The sequence below is a fragment of the Ctenocephalides felis genome, unplaced genomic scaffold, assembly GCF_003426905.1.
Source record: "Ctenocephalides felis isolate EL2017-DRISC unplaced genomic scaffold, ASM342690v1 CF-g0.4_SCAFFOLD_01886, whole genome shotgun sequence".
In the NCBI taxonomy this organism is placed as follows: Eukaryota; Metazoa; Arthropoda; class Insecta; order Siphonaptera; family Pulicidae; genus Ctenocephalides; species Ctenocephalides felis.
Genome location: NW_020538040.1, coordinates 93,686,988 through 93,709,791, shown reverse-complemented (window position 1 = coordinate 93,709,791; position 22,804 = coordinate 93,686,988). Strand labels below are relative to the sequence as shown.

The 22,804-nt window shown below is 27.4% G+C and overlaps 1 protein-coding gene across 1 annotated transcript in view; it reads right to left on the bottom strand.

The window, feature by feature from the left end:
• LOC113377431 overlaps window positions 1-14,516 on the bottom strand; it is a 133,278-nt gene extending 118,762 nt beyond the window's left edge. Inside the window, exon 1 of the mRNA XM_026617749.1 lies at window positions 14,408-14,516. The gene's annotated coding sequence lies outside the window, so the exon portion shown is untranslated. The remainder of the gene's footprint in view (window positions 1-14,407) is intronic.
• Between the last annotated feature and the right edge of the window lie 8,288 nt (window positions 14,517-22,804).

Here is a 22,804-nt window from a genome sequence, read left to right as displayed (position 1 = left end):
AAACAAGTATGAATTTTGCTTATAAAACCGCTTTCCAGAATATCATAAGAATAGAAGAGCTAATGTTCCAATTTTTGTTGAAATTGTAGTGTGTAATAAAACTATGGCTAATAAAATTACAATGACCATTTGCATTGAATATGGAATTATTTATGTTTGTACTACTGGACTAGTATCGTATTAACGATTTAATTCAATTGGGTTATTTAAGAGTTATTCAGAGTTAGGGGTAATTTTTATACATTAAATTCATAGCATTGAATTTATAGCATTTGTGAAAATTATATTATTTAAATAATGCGATTCAAGACAAAAATTGTATATTCAATCATACTAAATAAAATTATTCTGAAGTATTTCTATCATATTTTCTTTGAACAGCTATCATAATTTGGCTCCCGATGTGCTGTTGTACTCATTACTGTGTATGACAAATATTTTGGCTATTAAAAAGCAATGCAATAGTTGTCCCGCTCTCTTTTTAATATATTTTTCTCAGAAGACAGCTCAATGGTAATACTTTGATAACTGTGGTAACAAATTTTTAACTTTATTTTTTTGCAGTAAAGACTTACATGCTTAATGAAAATCGGACTTGTCAAGCCATTCTGAATAATTAGATATCAAAATTGGAAAAAAGTATGTTTTCTCTATAGCTCTGATGAAACGCTGCCAGAATTGAGGTTCAATCAGCAGAAACGTGCAAAATATTTTGTCAACGTTGTCCAAAAAATTCAAAAACTGTTGGAAAGATATCAGTTGATAATCTCGTTTCTTCCTAACTAACTAGTTAGTATTCAGCATATTCGACACTTATTTTCGACGGAATACTAAATACGTAAAATGAAACGCTTGCAAAAGGATTGTTTGTATTTGAAGCATTAAAGAGCTTACAATGGGTCTTTATATATAAATATTTGGCTTATATATTGATAACAAAAGATGAATCCTTAATATATATATATATATATATATATATATACATATATAAATTAAACTTAAACAGCTTTTGAGATTGTAATTGAACACGTGACGAACGCCTTTCTGAATACTCATCGAAGTACGATAGTATATCGCAAAAGATACATTATTGTTATGTTTGTTATTATTAATGTGAATGAATCGATGATTACATTGGAGTATTTCGCCTTTATATAAATTAAAAATTCATTTCTTCGTTGCTTATAACGAAAAGGGTGAAAACTGAAGAGTAAAGTCTAAATCAAAACTCATAGCCAATAGAAATGCATCAACATTAAAAAAAAAACTCTATTTCGATAGAAATAGATCTTTTCTTACGTATTAGTAATATATCATAACATCATAATAATCCATGAAATTTGAAAAGCAAATAAATTTAAATTTTCAAAGTAGAGTTTCATCTTAACTAGAAAATAAAATAAACAGTAAACCACATCCTAAATATGCAAAAAATAGTTATCCTGCACCATATTCTCATTTTGATTATGATTCTTAACTTTTGTAATATAAAAGATAACATTAGGTATTTGTTATTCGACCGATAGTGAGTAAAGGAGACTGTACGGTTGTGCCAGGGTACGGTAGTGACAGTCGTTATAACAGCTAAACTTTACTGATATTGAAATAGGGTTCAAAGAGAGGAAGATTATGTATGTTTGTTCGAACAAGTTTCCATTACTACTTTTAGTAAGTGCCTTACATTAATATGATCTGTAGACTGCATTGCTTTTAAAGGGTCAAAAGTTAAGTTTTCATGTTCGAATCTTAACTGTTGATTGTATATAGATAGATCACATTGTTATTTTGCTGTAAGTTGATCATTAGTAGTTACTTACTAGCAATTAGTTTTTGCGTAGATAATTTAGTTCAGTTATAATAATTACCTATTTGTTTTCAAAAGTCTGCGTTGGGTACGGTTGTGACAAATTTTGTGGGTACGGTTGTGACATGTATTTCTTGTCTTTACCGGGTAAAGACTAAATTGATTTAAAAAAATCAAACTTAAGACAAAATACGAAAAAGAAAAGATATTCAATATAAGAAAAAAATATATATTTAATAAAGAATTCTTGTTAACTTTGGTTAAAAAAATATGTTTTGTTATATATTGTTATATTTTATTCATTAGCTTTATTTAAATATTTATGTTGTATTGTGTTACATATTATTGTTATTAACGACAATAAAAGTTGTTAAAAACGATTTTGGTGTTTATATCTATTGTTTTTATCCTACTTTTATACCCTATCACAAAAGTCTTTGGGGGTTATGATACTGGCCCCTTTTCTTGCATAATTTGATTTTATGGCTAATCCATCGTATTTAAGGGCAGTATTTCTGTATTTCCACGTAGACAAATGTACAAATCACCATTTAATTAACTTTTCTCCCAGCTAATGCGTAAATTAACAAAATTATGACTGATCAAAAAAAGAAGTGGCACAATCGTACCAAGTCTTCCCTGCATTAATACAAACGAGTGGGTGCTACAGTCCCTAGGATAGTTTGCCTAATATTCGGCATTCGATCAGGGAGGTAGGCCGAATATTTGATATTCAGTATTGTGCATATTACGAAAACCAACGTTGCCTAATAAAAACAAAATATATTCGAAATATCCATCGAGCGCCCGTACTATTACTTATATTTTCGGCGTTCCGTTTCCTCGTATATCGCACGTCCGTGTCGTCTTTCATCATCACAACAGTTACAAACGTAATAAAATGTAATAAAAAGAGCATTACAAAAAGCGTCAAGTTCCACAATACAAGTGGTAATTTTTCGTTATGTGAACTCAAATGTGCAAACGTTATGAGAATACACGTTTTATGATAATTACGGTACAAACACGATACGATATTCGTTAATTGAATTATATCCCAAAAAGTAAACCTTTTAAACGAGTTAACGGTTCTTTTGAAAAAATTGAGATCGAAATTCAAACCATCGGAAAAAACGTGTAGTATCGCAAGCAAAATATGATTAATTTGATATGTAAAGATGTATCATTATATACCTACATGATATGTAATTAATAACAAAAAATCAAAACATGATAAATAGCTAAACGTCGTATTTAAATGAGAGGAATATGGTAAGTGATATAAAGTGGCAATAAAAGAAATCGAATGAAAAGCCAATTAACAAAATTTATACATGGTCAAAAAAGAAATAAAAAGCGAAGTATATCACGTATTTAGTGAATAATATCATGCGAGGGCAAATAGATAAATGTATAATAAATAAATCAAGCAACTAATTTTTATGTAATATTGAAAATAATGCAAAAATGTTGACAGTCAGACTTGCCATTTGGCAAGATCTTATAAAAAAAAAATTACATATATATATTCATACAGATTCATATTATATATACGAGTATATATATATATATATATATATATATATATATATATATATATGTGTGTGTGTGTGTGTGTGTGTGTGTGTGTGTGTATACTGTATATGTATTGTCATGTATTTTTTATTTTGATTATATTGTTGTGCCAAATTGTTAATTTTTACCATTTTGAATTATCGCTTCTTTCGCCAATTTTTTTTAATATTTTAGTTCAAATTTCACCGCTACCACTATTTATGTTGTGCCAATTTGCAGAAAATGGTAATCAGAATAAACAAAAGACTTTTGCACACATTTTCATAAAATATATTTATAAACAATTAGACTGAGTTTTCAATAGAATGAAGTGTGTGCTATAAGGGTTCAATTGAGACTGATCATGAACTGCTCCTTGCTCCTCTGTGGCGGAAACCAATATGTAGTGTCATATTTTTGTAATTTTATCTCTTCTACAGTTTTATTCATTTTATATAAAAATTCACCATTTTCTACTTTTCTTAAATATATTGTTTGTTTAAATCTTATCGAGATCATGTTTCTTGACAGATGTCTTGAAGATGAAACGTACGTAGTTCCGAAAAGTCGACAGTAAATAATTTTTTTTTTAAAAAAAACTCTTGTTTTGTATTACTTTTTTAGATTCTTTGTTCGAAGTAAGTACTTTTACCTTTTTTGGTATCTTCTTAAATTATTTTTGCTTTCCTACAGTAGTATCATGTGATTGTGGTGTTGTAAAATGTGTTAATATAGTGTGGTTTTTCCTGATCTGGTGTATATAATTGTTGTTTTCAATTATTTTTCCATTATAAATTCATTTTTTAAAACTTTTTCTTTATAATGTAAATTTCTTTTAGCTGAATGATGAGACACATCTAGTCTCGAAACGTATAAAAAATCAAAATAAATTTTTTACATTCGACGCATTGGCTGTTTTATTCATTTCAATATATATATATATATATATATATATATATATATATATATATATAGATATATATATAAAGATCCTAGAAATTGTTTTAATGATTTGACTTACTTACGTGAGTTTTTATAGATGGTAACCCAAACAATTGCCCTATCTCTATACGATGAATTTTTACTTATAAAAATGTTTTATTGGCAAGGGCTAGTTTCACTTGGAAACATATTGCTATATATATTTTCAAGTAAAAGCCGATGTCCCTACTGCATCAGGCGTTTCTTGAATCCGGGACTTCTAAATTAAATCTCATATCTTTCACCACTAATCCACGGGGAAGCCTAATGTATATTATGATGCTTATTTGTTCAAAAAACAGTAACATTGATTTCTAAATAGAATTGATTTCATAGAAGCCTCAATGCATGTATGAATGGATATATAAGCACGATGCAGAAATTACTGCACTAATTTAGCTCATAATTAATTGCAAATATTTTGTGCCGTAAAAATAAAATTTCACAGCATTTGCAACAAAAACAATGAAATTATTGTGAGCTTGCAACGAATTGTGCAAGATAATTGATTCCAAGTCAATCTATTCGTCCACGATGCATTATCGATGTAGACCAAACGTAAAACGTACCTAAGTCGAGTTTCAGAGCAAATGCATAAAAATCATCTGTATTGAAGCATAACCAAACAACAATAGCTACTTTGTTATAGCACAAATTATACTTTCTAATATGTCACATGAGAAATATATAGCTGCGTCGCGTCGAAGGCTAACCAGAACGGGATACTTACAAAACTTACAAGACTTATGTTGGCACGATACATTATTGATATATCATCTCGATGTCAGACGAGAAGAAAGGAACAGTTTTGAATCATGGTGAAAGATATAAAACTAATACACAAGTCCAGCGAGCGTAAAAGTTGTGCCATGAAAACCACAATGCAACAATCTCATGCTGAGATGTCGATACATTGAGAGATCATCGCAAACGCATACGAATCCTATCATTTTAACAAAGGATTGTTTAAAAAATTTAAAGTTTTGATCAAGAACTTATGGGCTCTATGAGCAGTTGTGACGGTTTATTCAATTAACTACGTCAATTTTTACAGAAGGCAACCCATGCAGTTATCCAATCTTTGTGTTGAATCTTCTTATTAAAATTTCTATAATGTCACCATTATTAACTTCCCGAAGGAAAAGTTTATGTTTTCATAAAAAAATTCAATTCGCTAATTTTATGTTTTTTCTACGTTTCAAGCCATTCTGAATCGAATGAACCCAAATTTGAAAAAAGTATGTATGGTGTGTGTCAGCGTGTGCGCGAACAGATTTTCTGCCGTAAATCGACGTTTTCTCAAAAACAACTGGACCGATTTCAATTTAAAAGCCATTCGATGTATCTCGATGAAGACTATCGTTTATCAATTTTGTGTGACGATTGGCCTAACCGTTTCTTTGTAAATAGCAGAAAGTGGAAAAAAAATCGTCTACGTTTTAGTCCGCAATTCTGAATCGATTTTGATAATTTAAAAACTGTTCGAAAGATATTCGTTAGAAATCGTGCTGATTAGTTTTGGAAAAAATCGGCCGGGCCGTTTTCTTGTAATAAATGTTGACCTTTTTTTCGACGATTTTTATGATTTTGTAATAAATCCACTCGGAATACTTTTAATTACTCATAAATTAATTTACTTTTTTTTATTGAGTCGATTATTTACTCATATCGAGAAGTTCATGTAACTTGCTTTAAGGAACAATATCAATACCAACTAGTTTTGTTTACCAATACCAACTAGTTTTGCACCAATGCCGGGTGAAGGCTATTTACACTTGGAAACATATTGCTGTCTATTTTTCCAAGTGAAAACTAATGTCACTACTGCTTGACTTCAAGCTGGTTGAGGCGCATATTGAACTTAAAATCTGATTTAAATTTCACAGCTGTAATCACTAACCCACAAATAAGCTTCAGAATATTTTCTACATTTCGGGGACATGAGATGTATTCTTCAGGAACTTTGAACGCAAACTCTAATAATAAGTATTATCAATTATAATTTTTAGTGAATGTTCAATTCAATTTCGTGAGGTTATTTTTAAACATTTTTCATTTCAATACTTCAATATTCCTGAAAAAAGGATTTCTCATATGCAGGACCGGGGCTACCCCGAATGCAAGACATGCGAAAAATGCGGGCGCATCGTCAAGGGGGCGCCGTCACGAGGTTCGGATATGTAATATATAATATATTATATATTTATTATTCATTTTTTATATCTAATCTATAGTACACTTAATATAAAAATTAACGTACTTTTTAATATAATTTCGATAAAAAAACTGTATAAACAGTTACAAAATAGAGAAAGGGGCTAGTAAATTTGAAAATAAAAAAAACATAAGGGGCATTTAGTTCAGGACATTAAAAAAATACATATCCATAAATACACATACATACATAGTACTTGTATATCCATAGATATATCCATACACATAAACAAAACAATTATGATTTTATTCTTCACATTTAATATTAATTTTATTATTCAAATGAAAAAATATTCCTGCTGACAATGAATTTAAAAATATATCGCTTAAATCAAATTCTTCATATATTTGTTTATTGCCAGATAATATTAATCAAACAAAGCACTGTCTATTCTTCTTGTAACATGATAGTGCACAGAGGAAAGGGTTCACTTGTTGATTCATCAGAGTTTGAGCAGATTATCAAATAATCGAATAATAATAATATGAGATAAGGTACTTCTTATAACGAGCGTATTGTTATTCTATTGTTCCAATTGTCAATATTATTAACTTTTCGTGACTAATCTAAATTTGTATTGACAACATAAAATATTAGAAATAAGAAATGCACAGTTACGTATTATTATTTTGTCGTATCATGACGTTGCAGTTGCAACGACGAAAGGTTTAGTAAATATATACTGTTTTGTAATTGAAATTTGGAATATATAGAAACAAATCGAATTTAAAAAAACGCAATTCTATGATATAACGCTTTGGGAATGCGCCAGTGTGTCCAACATTGTTTTGATGTTACGCACTCGATCACAAATTTAGGACAAATCAGTTTTTTCCGATGGTATTATTTTTATTTAATTGCCTTTATTTTCTATTATTTATTTGTATAAATATCTTTATTGCCATAACAATATGCTTACAATAAAATTGTTTATACAGATCATCGAAGTGACGTATCATTCCATATTTGTTTATTTAAAAGATATTTTTTCTAAACCTTGCTGTCTAAAATAAAGCCCTTTGATGTGACTAATTTGCAGTATAGCATGGACTAAAAGAACAATAAAGATTTTTCTAGTAAAACAAATTAAAAAAAAAATTAAACTAGTTGAAAGCTAGTTTGATCGGCTTGGCTGATCTTCTCGCAATCCTAATTGCGGCTCATCCTTATCGAATTTATTCCAATTCGATTTAAATTTGTCAAATTCAAGTTTTGACTTATCACATTACAAAAGCGACTTTTGGCACAAATTTTGACTCATTATTTTAAACTTTGATGAATTTTTAAAATTAAATAGGTTTTTGTAAAATTGTAGTATGTTCTTTATGAGCATGATACCAATCAACATGAAAAGTTTTATCGAAACTGTTTTCGACAGCTACTAAGAAACAGCTTGGCCAATCTTTGTCCAAAATCAATCAGAGATTCGCAAATGACATCTTTCAAATAGTTTGTGAATTTTTAAAAACGATTTAGGATTGCAGGCTAAAACCCTAGACTTTATCGAGTTACATCGATTGGCTTTTAAATTTTTTTAAATCGGTCAAGCCCTTTTTGATAAAAGACCCGCAGAAGGTCAAAAATTGACTAACACACGCACAAACTTTTTCCAAATTTGGTCTCACTCGATTCAGAATAGCTTCGAACGTCAGAAAAGATAAAATTAGCAAATTGGATTTTTAGGCAAAAACAAACTTCTCCTTCGGGAAGATAATATTTATAAAATTAAATTAAATTTTAAATCGTAAAACATATTTCAACAACGATGTAAAAATGAAATATATAAATTAACGTTTATAGTGCAGAGCCAAAGCAGTAACCATACCTATGGCTTGCGATATTGTTCAAATTCCAAATAAATAATAGTATATATATATATATATATATATATATATTTAAATTTATATATATATATATATATATACACACATATATATATATATATATATATATATATATTTAAATTTAAATACATAATTATTTATGTATCATATCTAAATAAAAAATTATTTATTTATGTATTATGTCTTGATTTTTAATTTAAAAAATAAAAATATGATTAATATTTTATTGTATTGTATGTATTGTTTGTATCCAAAACGCGTTTGTGTTAAACATTCGAAGTGAACACATCGATTGCGTAACAAAATAAACACGTTAAAAATCCAGGCTTGCCTGGTATACATTTATAATAAAACAGTTATTTTAATAACTATATAATGGAGTGTGTTAAACCGAAAAACACACTTCTATTTAATTTCAAAGTAATTGAAGGAATAATTTCGCCATTAACTGCTCATTTGTGGTTAAAAGGAATTTTAAATAGTATTTATGAAGATGTCAGCTGTATATACGGAATATCCATGGAAAATAAGGTATTAAATGTGAAATTTAATAATGAGAAAATTATAAATAAAATTAAAAGTAAATATGAAACTAATATAAAATTTAAGTCCGATAAAAATCAGTGTTATGAAATTGAATATAGTGAACCTAGGGAACCGCCACAGTGGATAAAATTGTTAAATGTACAATGGGAGACATCGGAAGAACAAATAAGGAAAATAATGTCAGAGTACGGCAAAATATTAAAGTACCAAGAAGATATATGGACAGGAGAAGGCATTATAAACTGCTACACTGGAAATAGAACCTTATTAATAGAAGTAACAAAAGAAATTCCAAACATGATTAAAGTGAATGGAAAAAACACAACAATAATAATTAGAGGACAACCAAGGAAATGTTTTAAATGTGGAGAAACAAGCCACGTGAAAAAAGAATGTACAATGAACTCAAAAATAGGAGAAAGATTAAAAGATTTAGGGAAAAATAAACCAATAGTGAATAATAATGAAGAAAACATAATAGATAAAATTGTTGTTACCCAAAAGGAAAAAAATGATCAAATTAGAAAAAATGAAGAAGAAATAAATAATAAAAAAGAAGAAAAAATAATAATTATAAAAAACAAAGAAAGTTCTAATTATATGACTGAATATAAAAAAACAAAACAAAAAGAAGAAAAAGGAAAACAAAGCATAAATGAAACAGAAAAAACGCCTATCAGTAATAAAAAAATTAAAATAACAACCCCAAATACAGAGGAAGTAATGAAGGATATAATTGAAAACATGGATATAAATACACCAATTTCTTCAATGAATTGTATTCTACAAGATTCAGATATAGATATGTCAGAAGAAGAAAGATCACTAGAATATGGAAAAGAATATGGTGAAACACCTAATCCTGAAATAAATAAAGAAATAACAAAATTAAAAACTATATAATTTAAATTTTTTCTTAAATTCCTTTTTAAGAACACATATTGATGAATAATTATAAAATCAGAAATATTGCCACAATAAATATAAATGGTATTAGAAGTTTAACGACTAAAATATTACTGAAAAAATTTATAACAGATAATGACTTAGATATAATATTGTTACAAGAAATAAATGAAAACGATTTAAGATTTTTTAAACCATATGAAGGTATAGTAAACATTAATGAAAATCAAAGAGGTACTGCCATATTAACAAGACCAGGAATTGAAATAAAAAATGTAATCCTTCATGAAAATTCTAGAATAATAGGTGCTAACATAGATGATTTAAATTTATTAAATATATATGCCCATGCCGGTAATGGTCAGCGTCCACAAAGGGAGAAATTATTTGAAGAAGATATAGCCAGTATAATAGGAACAAACAAATCTAATATCATGATCGCAGGCGATTTTAATTGTGTATTAAATGCCAAGGACCAAAAAGGAAGAACAAATTATAGTGCAGCACTAAAAAGATTGTTAAACCAATTAAAATTAAAAGATGCGTGGGAGTATTTAAATAAGAAAGATAATGGGTTTACATTTATTAGGGGTGATTCAGCTTCAAGATTAGATAGATTTTATACTGACACATTAATAAAAAATAGAATAGTTGATTGCAAAGTAATTCCAGTAGCCTTTTCAGACCATAATGCGGTAGTTCTAAAATTGAAAGTTGTGACATCAGTGCCATTTTTTGGAAAAAGTTACTGGAAAATGAACACAAAAATACTTAAATCCGAAGAATTTGATAATTTATTTAGACAAGAATGGGAGAAAATTGTTAAAATTTCATCACGTACGAATGTAATTGATTGGTGGCAAAATAAAGTAAAAACCAAATTAAAATACTTTGCAAAAAATTTATCCAGACAAAATGCAATAGATTTCAATAATACAATAAATTTTTTTGAAAAGGTATTGAAGGAGGCAGTTGAAAATCACAATAATAATGGTGAAATGTGGGAAATAATTAAAGAAACAAAAGCCACAATTAGAAAATTATATGATACTCGTAACGAAGGAATTAAAATAAGATCAAGGACCCAAACAATTACAGAAGAAGAGCGCATTACTACATATCAAATTGCAAAGGAAAAAATCAATGGAGAAAACAAATTCATTAAATCGTTATTTAATAACGAAAATATTTGTTTAAAAAATTCAAAAGAAATAATTGTAGAAATGGAAAGATCATACAAAAATTTCTACAAAGAAAAACCGATAAATTATAAGGAAATGGATCTCATACTAAGGAAATATAATAAAAACATAAGCATTCTTTCTAATGAACAACTAAGAAAAGAAATTTCGGAGGAAGAAGTGAGGGAAGCGATTAAGACAAGCAGTAAAAATAGGACACCTGGAATAGATGGCATTCCGTATGAATTTTATCAAAAATATGAAGACATTTTAACACCCTTTTTAGTTAAAATATTTAACGAATTTTTAAACGAACCGGAAAAGATAAATAAAAAACTTAATGAAGGAATAATAATATTAATTTCGAAAAAAAAGGATCCAAAATATACGGACGATTATAGACCAATTACGCTTTTAAACTGTGATATGAAATTATTTTCAAAAATTATTTCAAATAGAATAAAAATGGCTGTTCAAAATATTATTAACCAGGGGCAATCATGCTGTATGGATAAAAGAAATATTGTTGATAATTTAATAACTGTTAGAAACTTGGTGGCATACTATAATATAAAACATAATGAAAAAGCATCTTTGATAAACATAGATTTTAAGAAAGCCTTTGACATGATGTCACATGATTATTTGCTGCATGTATTAAGGAAAATATCAATTCCTGACAAAATAACCAAAGTAATAATGAATCTTAATAAAAACGCAACTTCACGATTACAAATAAATGGGAATCTATCTGAATATATAAAAATTGAAAGATCCGTCAGACAGGGATGTCCTTTGTCAATGATACTATTTGTTATTGGTTTAGATCCTTTACTTGAAGAATTGGAAAAAAAATTAGAAGGTCAAAATATAATAACTAAAAATGTTAAGATACTTGCATATGCTGATGATGTTACTTTAATAGTTAAATCAAATAGTGAAGAAAGAAAATCCTTAGAAATCATTAAATCTTATTGTAAAAGTTCAGGAGCAGAAATAAATGAACAAAAATCCACATTTCTATCGCTAGGTATGAGATGGGCAAGGGATTCAGAAAGCAACATACCAGAAACCCCGAAAATTAAATATTTGGGAATGATTATATCAAAAAATTTAGAGGAAATGATTAATGAGAACTGGAATAAATTAATTAATAATATAAGAGTGACATTAAATACAGATTTATCAAGACGACTAAATGTAATTCAAAAAATCTGGCATATAAATCAATTTGCCTTAGCAAAATTATGGTATTTAGCGCAAGTATTACCAATGCATAAAGTATTTTCACAAAAAATTGAAACTATAATAGGTTACTATATCTGGAATGGTTATAGAATAAGAATTAATAGAAATCAATTAAAATTGAAAGAAAACCAAGGAGGTCTAAATTTAATATCAACTGCTGAAAAATGTAAAGCATTACTCTTTAAAAATATGATAAAACAGATCATAACAAAGGAAATCAACACAGGATTTTTAGAACTTTGGATCAATAATAAACATTTTCCGAAATCTATTAAAAAAGAATGGGTAATTATAAATGAAAAATATCAATGGAATCTAGAAAATACTACAACAAAAGAAATATATATAAAACTAACTAATGATTATACTCCAAGAATAATGGAGAAAAACCCGAATTTGAACTGGAATAATATTTGGAAGAATTTAAAAAACAAAAATATTCCTTCTGACTGGAGAACCACGAACTATATGATAGTCAATGAATGCATAGCCATGAAAATGAAGCTGTTTAAAATGAAAATGGCTGATACTGCTAATTGTACAAAATGTAATAAAGAAGAAAATGCAATACATTTCTTAACAGAGTGCGGTGAAAATAAAAAGATATGGAATTGGATGAAGCATAGACTGAAATTATTAAAAATTAATCTAAATGAGAAAGATTATAAATTAATAAAATTCGACATTATGAAAAGACCAGAAGAAGAAAACAATATCATAATATGGCTATTATCTGGTGTTCTAAATAATATATACAATGGAATTGAAGAATTAACATTAATCGAAAGGAATTTAAGAGAGAAGCGGAAAGACTACATAATAAGAAATAAAAATAAGAATAATTCATTTATGTACAAAATTTTGTAAATTATAATGTAGATATTTAAGAAATAAATTATAATTATATATAATAAAAAAAAAAAAAAAAAAACGCAATCATGCATTTCGACGATATTCAAAATGCTATGTGTTTTATAAATGTTTTCATAAATATTATGATAAATGCTAATTTTTCAACATATAAAGGGCCACGATATTAAAATAACATTTGTCGATCTGATTTTTGTTTACATTTATAATAACAAGCTGCCACACTTAGAACATTCAGTAATTGTTTTAACTTTATTATATGGATATTTGAACCCAGTAGTTGTTCAATCCAATTATGACCAATTAACTATACTCCAAGTATTTACTGACATTTTTATTATATGTATGCAACTTTACCGATGATCTATAACCTCAAGTATGCAACTATACCGATGAGCTATATTTAAGATCTATAACCTCAAGTGGAAGTTTGACATCAAAGTTGCCTGATGTCAGGCTTGGCGGTAGCGGGAATCGAACCAGCTAACCTGGGACTAGCTGGTGCTAGCCCACGTTCGAACCGATATCGCCACCGCTCACCCTATCCGATTACTTAACATGTAAATGTTTCAAATAATATTTCTACAGTAATAAATAATTTTAATTGCCTTTTCATAACATAGTTATATTGCATATATTTAGTTTAAATTTATTTTTATCAAGTTTTCTTTGCTAATTTTAAAATATTTACTAAATTTATTAAATCAATTTGAATTTAGTAATAAAATATTCAAAATTAAAGTTAATGCAAAAATAATTTTCATTATCGAAAAGTAAGTCAACTGCAGTTTAACGAGGCAATTTATCACTGTACAATTAATTTTAACACTGGATTAAGATTAAATACAGCAATGGATATTTGTTAAGTGGAAAATCGTGCAACTGGATCTTAGTTAGCATAATTGCAACCAGTTTAATGCTAATAACGTGTACGGATCCTTCATAATTGATGTACGGTAACTAATCGTAAGAGTTCAATGTTTTAACGTCCGCGTGGGTGTTTGACATTTCACAATGTCAACGTAAAGGCCGACAGAATTAAATTTCACATCTTTTACATATTCGATCATTTCAACACACGTAATATATAATAAATATATGTTACGAATCAATAAGTTTTTGAATAAAAATTTTGTTTGTTTAATTAATAACTTGGATTTTCTCGGTACAAACTGTCATGCGTAAACGCATGGACGCAAGCAACCAAAATATAGGTACAACAATTTCTTAATTAGTTAGGAAATCAATTATCACTCACCAGCTGATTCTGGACCTGGACAGAAGAGGATTCAAACGATGGCACTAAACTCAAATTTGTCACCCGAAAGCACAAAAGGCGACAGAAACGCTATCACTAATGTTATCACTGTACAATTAATTTTAACATTCGATTAAGATTAAATACAGCAATGGGTATTTGGTGCACACCGATGCGCTGTGACCAACGTGCGCTCACCACGAGGTTAAAAACAATACTGACGGATCGGAGTTTCATAGGTGAGCAAGTAAGCTTACCTGTGGCGTGGGCCTGTGGGCCGAACTGTGCTCTGTCAGCCGCTTGCGGTACTGCTCTACCGCTTCTTGAATCCAGAGATGTAATTAGATTTCGAGCCAAGTAGTCAAATTGGGCATGCGGTAATTGATATCATAATACTTAAATATATTTTTTATTCACATCGAATTATTATTTTATTTATTCACTTGTTAACTTCCCTTGAAGGAAATTATTATAATCGTCCAAAAATCAAAAATGAAAATTTTTGCATATCTTTACGTTTTAGAGGTTTCTGAACATTTTGGCATACCTTACATTTTTTTATATTACAATATTTATTACAACTGTTAAATAATTTAACATCTAGTAATGATATTAAACAATAACATAAATTTAAATAAAAAAGAGTACAAAATAAAAGATAGTATTTACATTAAATTGATATCCGTAGTATGATGATTTAATATAAAATAAAAATAAATAATAATAATAATAAAATTAATAAATAAAATTTCTGAATAATAAAAATATAACTAGAAAAACAATAAAGTGGAATAAAAACAATAAGTGACAGATAATAATAAATATAACGAAAAGTGGATGTATCTATGTGTGGGCATATGAGTGTATGTGTGTGCGTATGTATGGATACAATTAATTGATCAACTGATTTGTAATATTCAATAAGCAATTTTTTTTTATTATTTTTTTATTTTCATTGGGCGTCCGCGCATGAATCGTATGATAAGCAAATTAATAATTTTAATTTTGGTATTCATTTTATATAATTCTTAGAAATATGAGATAGTTCCTTCATTCTAACTTTGCTTGATCCAGTTTTGTTTATTTACTTTTCATGTAAACATATATAAACTTTGTCGTACAATTTTTAAGCTCTCATATTTCGTCTATAAAATACGAATAATGAAAGTATTTATAATAATCTATGTAAAATTATTTAATATTTCTCGAATATTTATTTCATTACGGTACGGAAAGTTTCAGCAATTTGCCTTAAGGCACGATACCATGCACCACTAGTTATATATTTTATTTATTTATTCAATCATGTTAAACTTAATTTAACCAGTTATCTGTCAGGCGCTCATTGTTATTGTTTTGTATTGTCAAAATCGAGCCATGACGAGTATAGACGTCACAAAATATCACATGGGGTAGAAAGGGGTATAGTAAGATATCACGTCCTTATCCTTTAAAATATATCCTTTAAAACTCGCTCACGTGATTAATGAACGTCCCCTTAGATCTGCCTTAAATCGAGCCATGACGAGTATAGACGTCAGTCATAGGGTAAGTTGCGCTAGAAGGATATCAGATGAAGAAGATAGGTTTATTTTACATAATTATTCTAAATATTACTTTTTGGTTAACATATATTACATACGTATTAAGCCAAATACTGAATAAATTCAATGTAATATTATTTATATGAAAGTAAGAATTTAAATTCTTGCTGTAAATTAATACAAACATTACAAAATATTATAGGCTTATAGGTACTTATAAGTTAATTGCAGAAAAGTAATTTGATCACAAAATATAATCAGTTTTGAAATTAATACTCTTACAAGTACCAATTTGTTAGTATTGCGCCGTATAGATATATTCTGTATTTTGTACTTTGTTTTGTATTGATCGCCGTTAACGTGCACTCTTAAATAAAATATAATACATTTTAGAACCGGAATTGGAATAAAATATGTTAAATTAATAAATATGTACAATTAAATAAATACATTTTTCATATATTATTAGTTCGTAAAAGTATGTAAATTGGGAATAACATTGATTAGTTTTTGGCGAAAAGCAAAATATTTCTTATGGAAATAAGAAATTGTTATCTGAATAGCTGCATCTCAATTCTTATTGATTAAGTATATTATCTCCACATTTCGTTAAGTTCGTAAGGTAAAATGCCACTTATTTTATAGCCTCAAAATATTTTCAAAAAAAGCCTTACATCTTAAAATTTGAGAATATATTTTGTTTTTCTCGAAAATGGCAATTTAAACAACTGATGATAATTGATTTATACGCATGACGTATATATTCGTGAATACACAAAACTTCTTGACGAATATACTAGTCAACCATGCTGTCTTTGAAACAACATCAATAATATTACAATATTAATTACAACTTTTTTTATCAATCCCGCTAACATAAAATGAATTAAACTATTTTAAAATTAATTAAATTGAAATAATTAAACCTATTAAACTTTGAAAATAATAATACCCACATGCATTTTATTGATACAAAATGATTGTTCTAAATTTAATATCAATGTTATATAACTATATATATAATATTTGCTATATAATATATTTACTTTTCATTTAAAGGCATTTCATTGGTAGCAATGTCGATGCTACCTTGCAAATATTATATATAGTATATATAATATTTGCAAGATAGATAGCATCGAGATTGCTACCAATGAAATGCCATTAAATGAAAAGTATTAAATCATCAGTATTAAAGTTATTCTAATAACAAATTCTTCAAAAACTGATAGGTCAACTATTGGTTTGCATTTTAAAAAAGCTAATAGGATTATAGGAATATTTTGTTCTGATTGCTGTTAATGCTAATAATAATAATAATAATATCTTCTTCATGATCAGACGCTGAGAGAACATTGAAACAAAATGCATATATGTTTCCTTAACATAGATAATATACATATATTTCCTTTTCTATTTTTTCATTGTCATTGTTTAAATATCATATTTGTTATCACTTGTCGTACGATTATTATCAAATAAACAAGCCAGCCTATCCTAAAGGCAAATTGTTAAAACTTACCGTTTTATATATTATTAAAAAAAATTATTCAATATTCAAAATTATCGTTATTATTAACTTTCCGTGGATAAGTTATTGTAACCGTCAAAAAATCGAAATTGAAAATTTTTATGGCATGCCTTTGACATTTTGGAAAAATGGATGTGTATGTGCGTATATGTGTGGATACAATTTTTTGTCGAAATTTTCGGGAGCACCGTCAACCGATTTGAATTATTTAAAAAGCATTCGATTCCTACTCGTGGGAAATAGTGTTGATTAGTTTTTGGGAAATAACGGCCCAACCGTATCCGAGATACGTGATGTATTTGAGAGAACAGTGTATCCGATTTGAATTATTCAAAAATCATCCAGTTCGTAATGATGAGAAGACGTGGTGATTAGTTTTTGGCAAAGAGAGGCCCAGCTGTTTCAGAGATAATGAGGTTAAAGTGAGAAAAATGCAGTTTTTGAGATAACAAAGCATTCGATTCGAATGATTCAAAAAACATTTAGCTTGTGAAGATACAATAAGTTTCTAGGGAAAACGAAAAAAAATATTTCAAAATGCCCAAATTTTTTTTTTTTTAATTTTAATTTTTAAAATTTTTTTGAATATCGAAAATAATTCAGTTCTAATTTTAATCTTAGCTAAAATTCTAAAGTTCACATATACATATACTTCAAATCGATAATTTAACTTTTCAATTCAGTTTATATAATTCTTTGAAATATGAGATAAATTCTTTCTAACTCCGCTTGATCAAGTTTCGGTTATTACTTTTTATGTAAGCATATATAAAAGACATCGTCTAATTTACAAGCTCTTATATTTTATCTATAAAATACGAATAATAAAAGTTACCAATAATCTATTTCAAAGCATTTAATATTTCTCGCTTATTTCATTACGGGATATTCCTTAAAGCACGATGCCATGTACCACTAGTTAATACTTGTTCTATTTTTATTTTCATAATTTATTTACTACGTTTTCTCATTATTACAAATTGAATGTTTTTTGAATCATTCAAATAGGATGCTCTGTTCTCACAAACACTCAATTCCCATTTTCTGCACTCTTTGCTTCACGTCTTTGAAACGCTGGATCGACATTTGCGAAAAACTAATCAACTCTCCCTATCAATAGGAATCTATTGCTTTTTGAACATTTTAAATCGGCTGATCCGTGTTCCCGAATACGTGGACGAAAAATTGTATTATTTTCGACATTTGGACGATTACAATACCTTACCCTACGAGAACAATACCTAAATACCTAATGCCTGTTGGATTATTTCTAAAAAGCGATGTTATAGAGTAGAAGCAGCACTACAAAAAAATTATCTAAATGATGCACATATCGATCGAAACTGTTTCCAAAAAAAACTGACGGTATGATGAGTATCGAAAGCTAATTCGTATATCGATGTATACAAATGTTGTCGTGCCGAGGTCGTGAATGCGCTGACATAGAAAAATATTTTTTCTACCATTAATTACAAGAAAACGGTCCGGCCAATCTTTTTCAAAAACTAATCAGCACGATATCTAACCAATATCTTTCGAACGGTTTTTGAATTTCCAATATCGATTCAGTTTTTGCTAATTACATAGAAACGACTCGGCCGATCGTCGCACAAAATTAATTTAAGTAAAACAATTTTACAAGAAATAATTTGAATAAATAGTTATTACATCTCTGCTGATAAATATTTCTGACAAAATACCAGATCAAGGTTATTTACAGTATTATCTCTCTAAAAAATTAATATTTTGTGCCCCACCCTATAAATATAATACAACTCTAAATAAAAGTTAATGCCCAATCATTTATAATTTAGTTTTTTATTATTTTAATTATATATTACAGAAAATTAATATCTGCTTAAGTATTTGAACATTGCATTTTAATTATATAACAGTGTTTTACTAAAAATATTGTTTACACAAAACACAAAGAAGTAATTTCTAAAAATATAATTTACACGCCGATTTATATATATATATATATATATATATATATATACATATATAACATGAATGAATAAATGTACCATACATTGACAAGTTTGTTGAGAGATTCGACTTATTAGCGAAATAATAAAGGCAATAGATTTATAGTCTACAAATTGTGTTTAAACACCCAGGTGCAAAGGGCGTTAGATCGTTTCGCAGTTTACTTACTTAGGGGGCGTACATTAATCACGTGAGGTTTTTAGGGGGAGGGGGGGGGCTGTTTGACAAAAAATCACGAAATATGACATGGGGTGAAAGTGGTATAGTAAGATATCACGTCCAAAAATCCTTTAAAACTCGCTCACGTGATTAATGGACGTCCCCTTAGATCTGGACTATTTACAAGCTCTTTACACCGTGGTACAATATACTCGTACCAAATTGTCCTTAATTTTCAGACAATATAATTCCAAAAATATATCGTAAAGTGGTCCAAAACAATAATATTTTTTTCGAAACTATAATTTTTTTACGTTATACAGCACATTTTATTGAACGAGAATTCAATCCCAATCAAATAATATTGAACATTGCTTTTTTATAAAGCTGGGATATTCTACGAGAAAAAAAAAAAAAACTATTTCCTAGAAGTTAGACAAAATTGATTTTCTGTACCATAACATTTTCCTTCTAAAATAATTCATCAAAGAATTATGTAGACATTCACCCGAATATAATAAAAGTGCCGAATAGGCCGAATACCGAATAGTAACCAAATATTTGTTGCAAGTATATATATATATATATATATATATATATATGTATATATATATATATGTATATATATATATATGTATAATAATTCAGATTACAAACCGACCAAAATAATTTCTGCCATTTATTCACAATCGCATGGCCCTCTGATGGCCAATCAATAAATTAAGCTAAATAGGGTTTAAAAAGTAATACATATTTTAAAGGAATATGTATAACTGCAATAGAAATTTTCTATAGATTAATATATATTTCAATAAAAAGATTATTAAAAATGTCAAATTCAAATTATAAGTAATTTTCAAATTATAATATGGAATAAACTTTCATAGTAATATGAAATTACGTTAACACATGTTTTGAAATTGTCGTACATTCTAGCAGATCTATAATAGTTGAATAAGGTACTATTTATTGTTAGATCAATTGTATTTACAATTACTGTTATCATTTGGTACATTTCGAGATCCACAAGACCCCATAAACTTTTTTTACAAAAATAAACATATCTGTAACAATTTTCTACTTTGAAGTATTTACTAAGTTTAATAGTAGTTGATATACTCTAATTGTAATTATTTGATAAACATTTTTAATATTATTGTAGATTTTACAGAGATGCCACATTATTTAACCAACATTTAGTAACAGTATTTACATAATATATATATATATATATATATATATATAATATTTATGTATATATGTATATATATAATATATATGTATAATATATAATATATATAATATAAAGGAATGATAAAAAATACAAATATAAAGATTAGGTTTCGTTGGCTAAGGGTGTCCGATTATTGTGTCGGTCTATCGTATTAGCAAGATTTCATTATATATATATATATATATATATATATATATATATATATATAATATAGAAAAATGATATATAAAATATTAGTATGAAATGTAGAACAATGTTTAATTTGTTGACCGAAAACCGTATGTGAATGAATATTGAAAGAGCGAAAATAGAAGAAGACGTGCAAGAAAATATCATTTTGCAAAAAATAATGGTCTGTGGTCAACAATTAATATGCATTGAATAATTTTGAACATTTTTGATAAATATTTACTTATTAATTAAGGTTTTATGTATCATTTCACCGCAGTAATAATAAAATACATATATTTATTAAAAGTATGAGTTTCGTTGGAATATCAGAATAGGATTGTAAAGCGCGCCCTATTATCAGATTGAACTGAGTAGTAAATATCGTTCACACGAGCAACAAAATATTATTTTAGGGATAAATATTATTCACGATTGTTTTAATTAAAACCCTAAGAAAGCTAATTATCGGTAACATAATAAAGCATGCCGATTAGGCTTTTAAAAGAACGATCATGAAATAAATCTGAAAGACATTTTACCGGTGTGACTGTAGCGTATCGTTAAAATTTACGTCTATCTGATGAATAACGTATAATATTTTATACAATGCAATTTAAACATATTGTGTTCGAATAAGATATTGAAACAGAAGCCAATTTGAAAAGTTTTTATTTAAAATTACTAATAATATTTTTTTAAATATATTGAACGTAATGCATATTTCTTTTAAAGAAAAGTAATTTTAAAAAAACTTTAATAATTTACTAAAGTTCTTATAAAATTATAAGATAAAATATGTTATAAATTTATATTATATTATTATATCTTATTCATATCAATTTGTTTTCTACTTTATTTATAGCAATATTAATAATTTGATATTATATTTAGCATCGGCACTTTAAAGATTAGATAGATTTCAAAAATTTTACATACGACGTCGAATTGATACACTTAAAATAATATAATTAGTGAATTTGCGGTTTCAGCGAATGAATTTAAAGTTGTTGTGAAAGTAGGAAATTTACAACAATTAAAAATTAGAACAAAATATAACATTTTAAACTCTGACTTCTTAGTGGCATAATGGTATAATATAAATTTACTATTTATTTTTAAAATCACTGAAATCACTCTACGAGTTTTAATAAAAATATTAGTTATCTGTTTGAAATGAAGAAACGTAGCAAATTGATTATTGATTTAGAAACACCAGAGATCACAACACTTAAGTAATTTTAATTATTAATTAGCAATCACAATAATTAAAAAGCAGTGATTGTAAGATTCAGTTCATTACATCTGTTAATAACTTTTTTGATAAAAAATCGCAAATTTTACGCCTGTTAGTATACATTGGCATTGGCACTGTATGTATTATATAGCTAGTACAAACACCTTGTAATCATTTGATAGCGATTGATCAAGCATAATACAATTTATTGAGTCTGGTAGCATTGATAAATATTTAGAATGAATTTTATTACTACTATATAAGTATTTTGAAGTTCTTTTTATCAGAGTAACATGCAACAAGTCAGTCACAAAAATATGATATATTATAACATTAACTTGTAATTTTTTTTATACCATTATATATTTGGAGCTTTAAAATGGTTTTCAATATAATTTAAAGCTATTTTCGAAAAGCTCACTCACAAAAATATCTACAATGCATGATTTGTTTTATATAATTACATTGCAGAAAATATGACACACGTACACGCATATTTATATATTTTTTATATATACATAATTTAGTATAACTT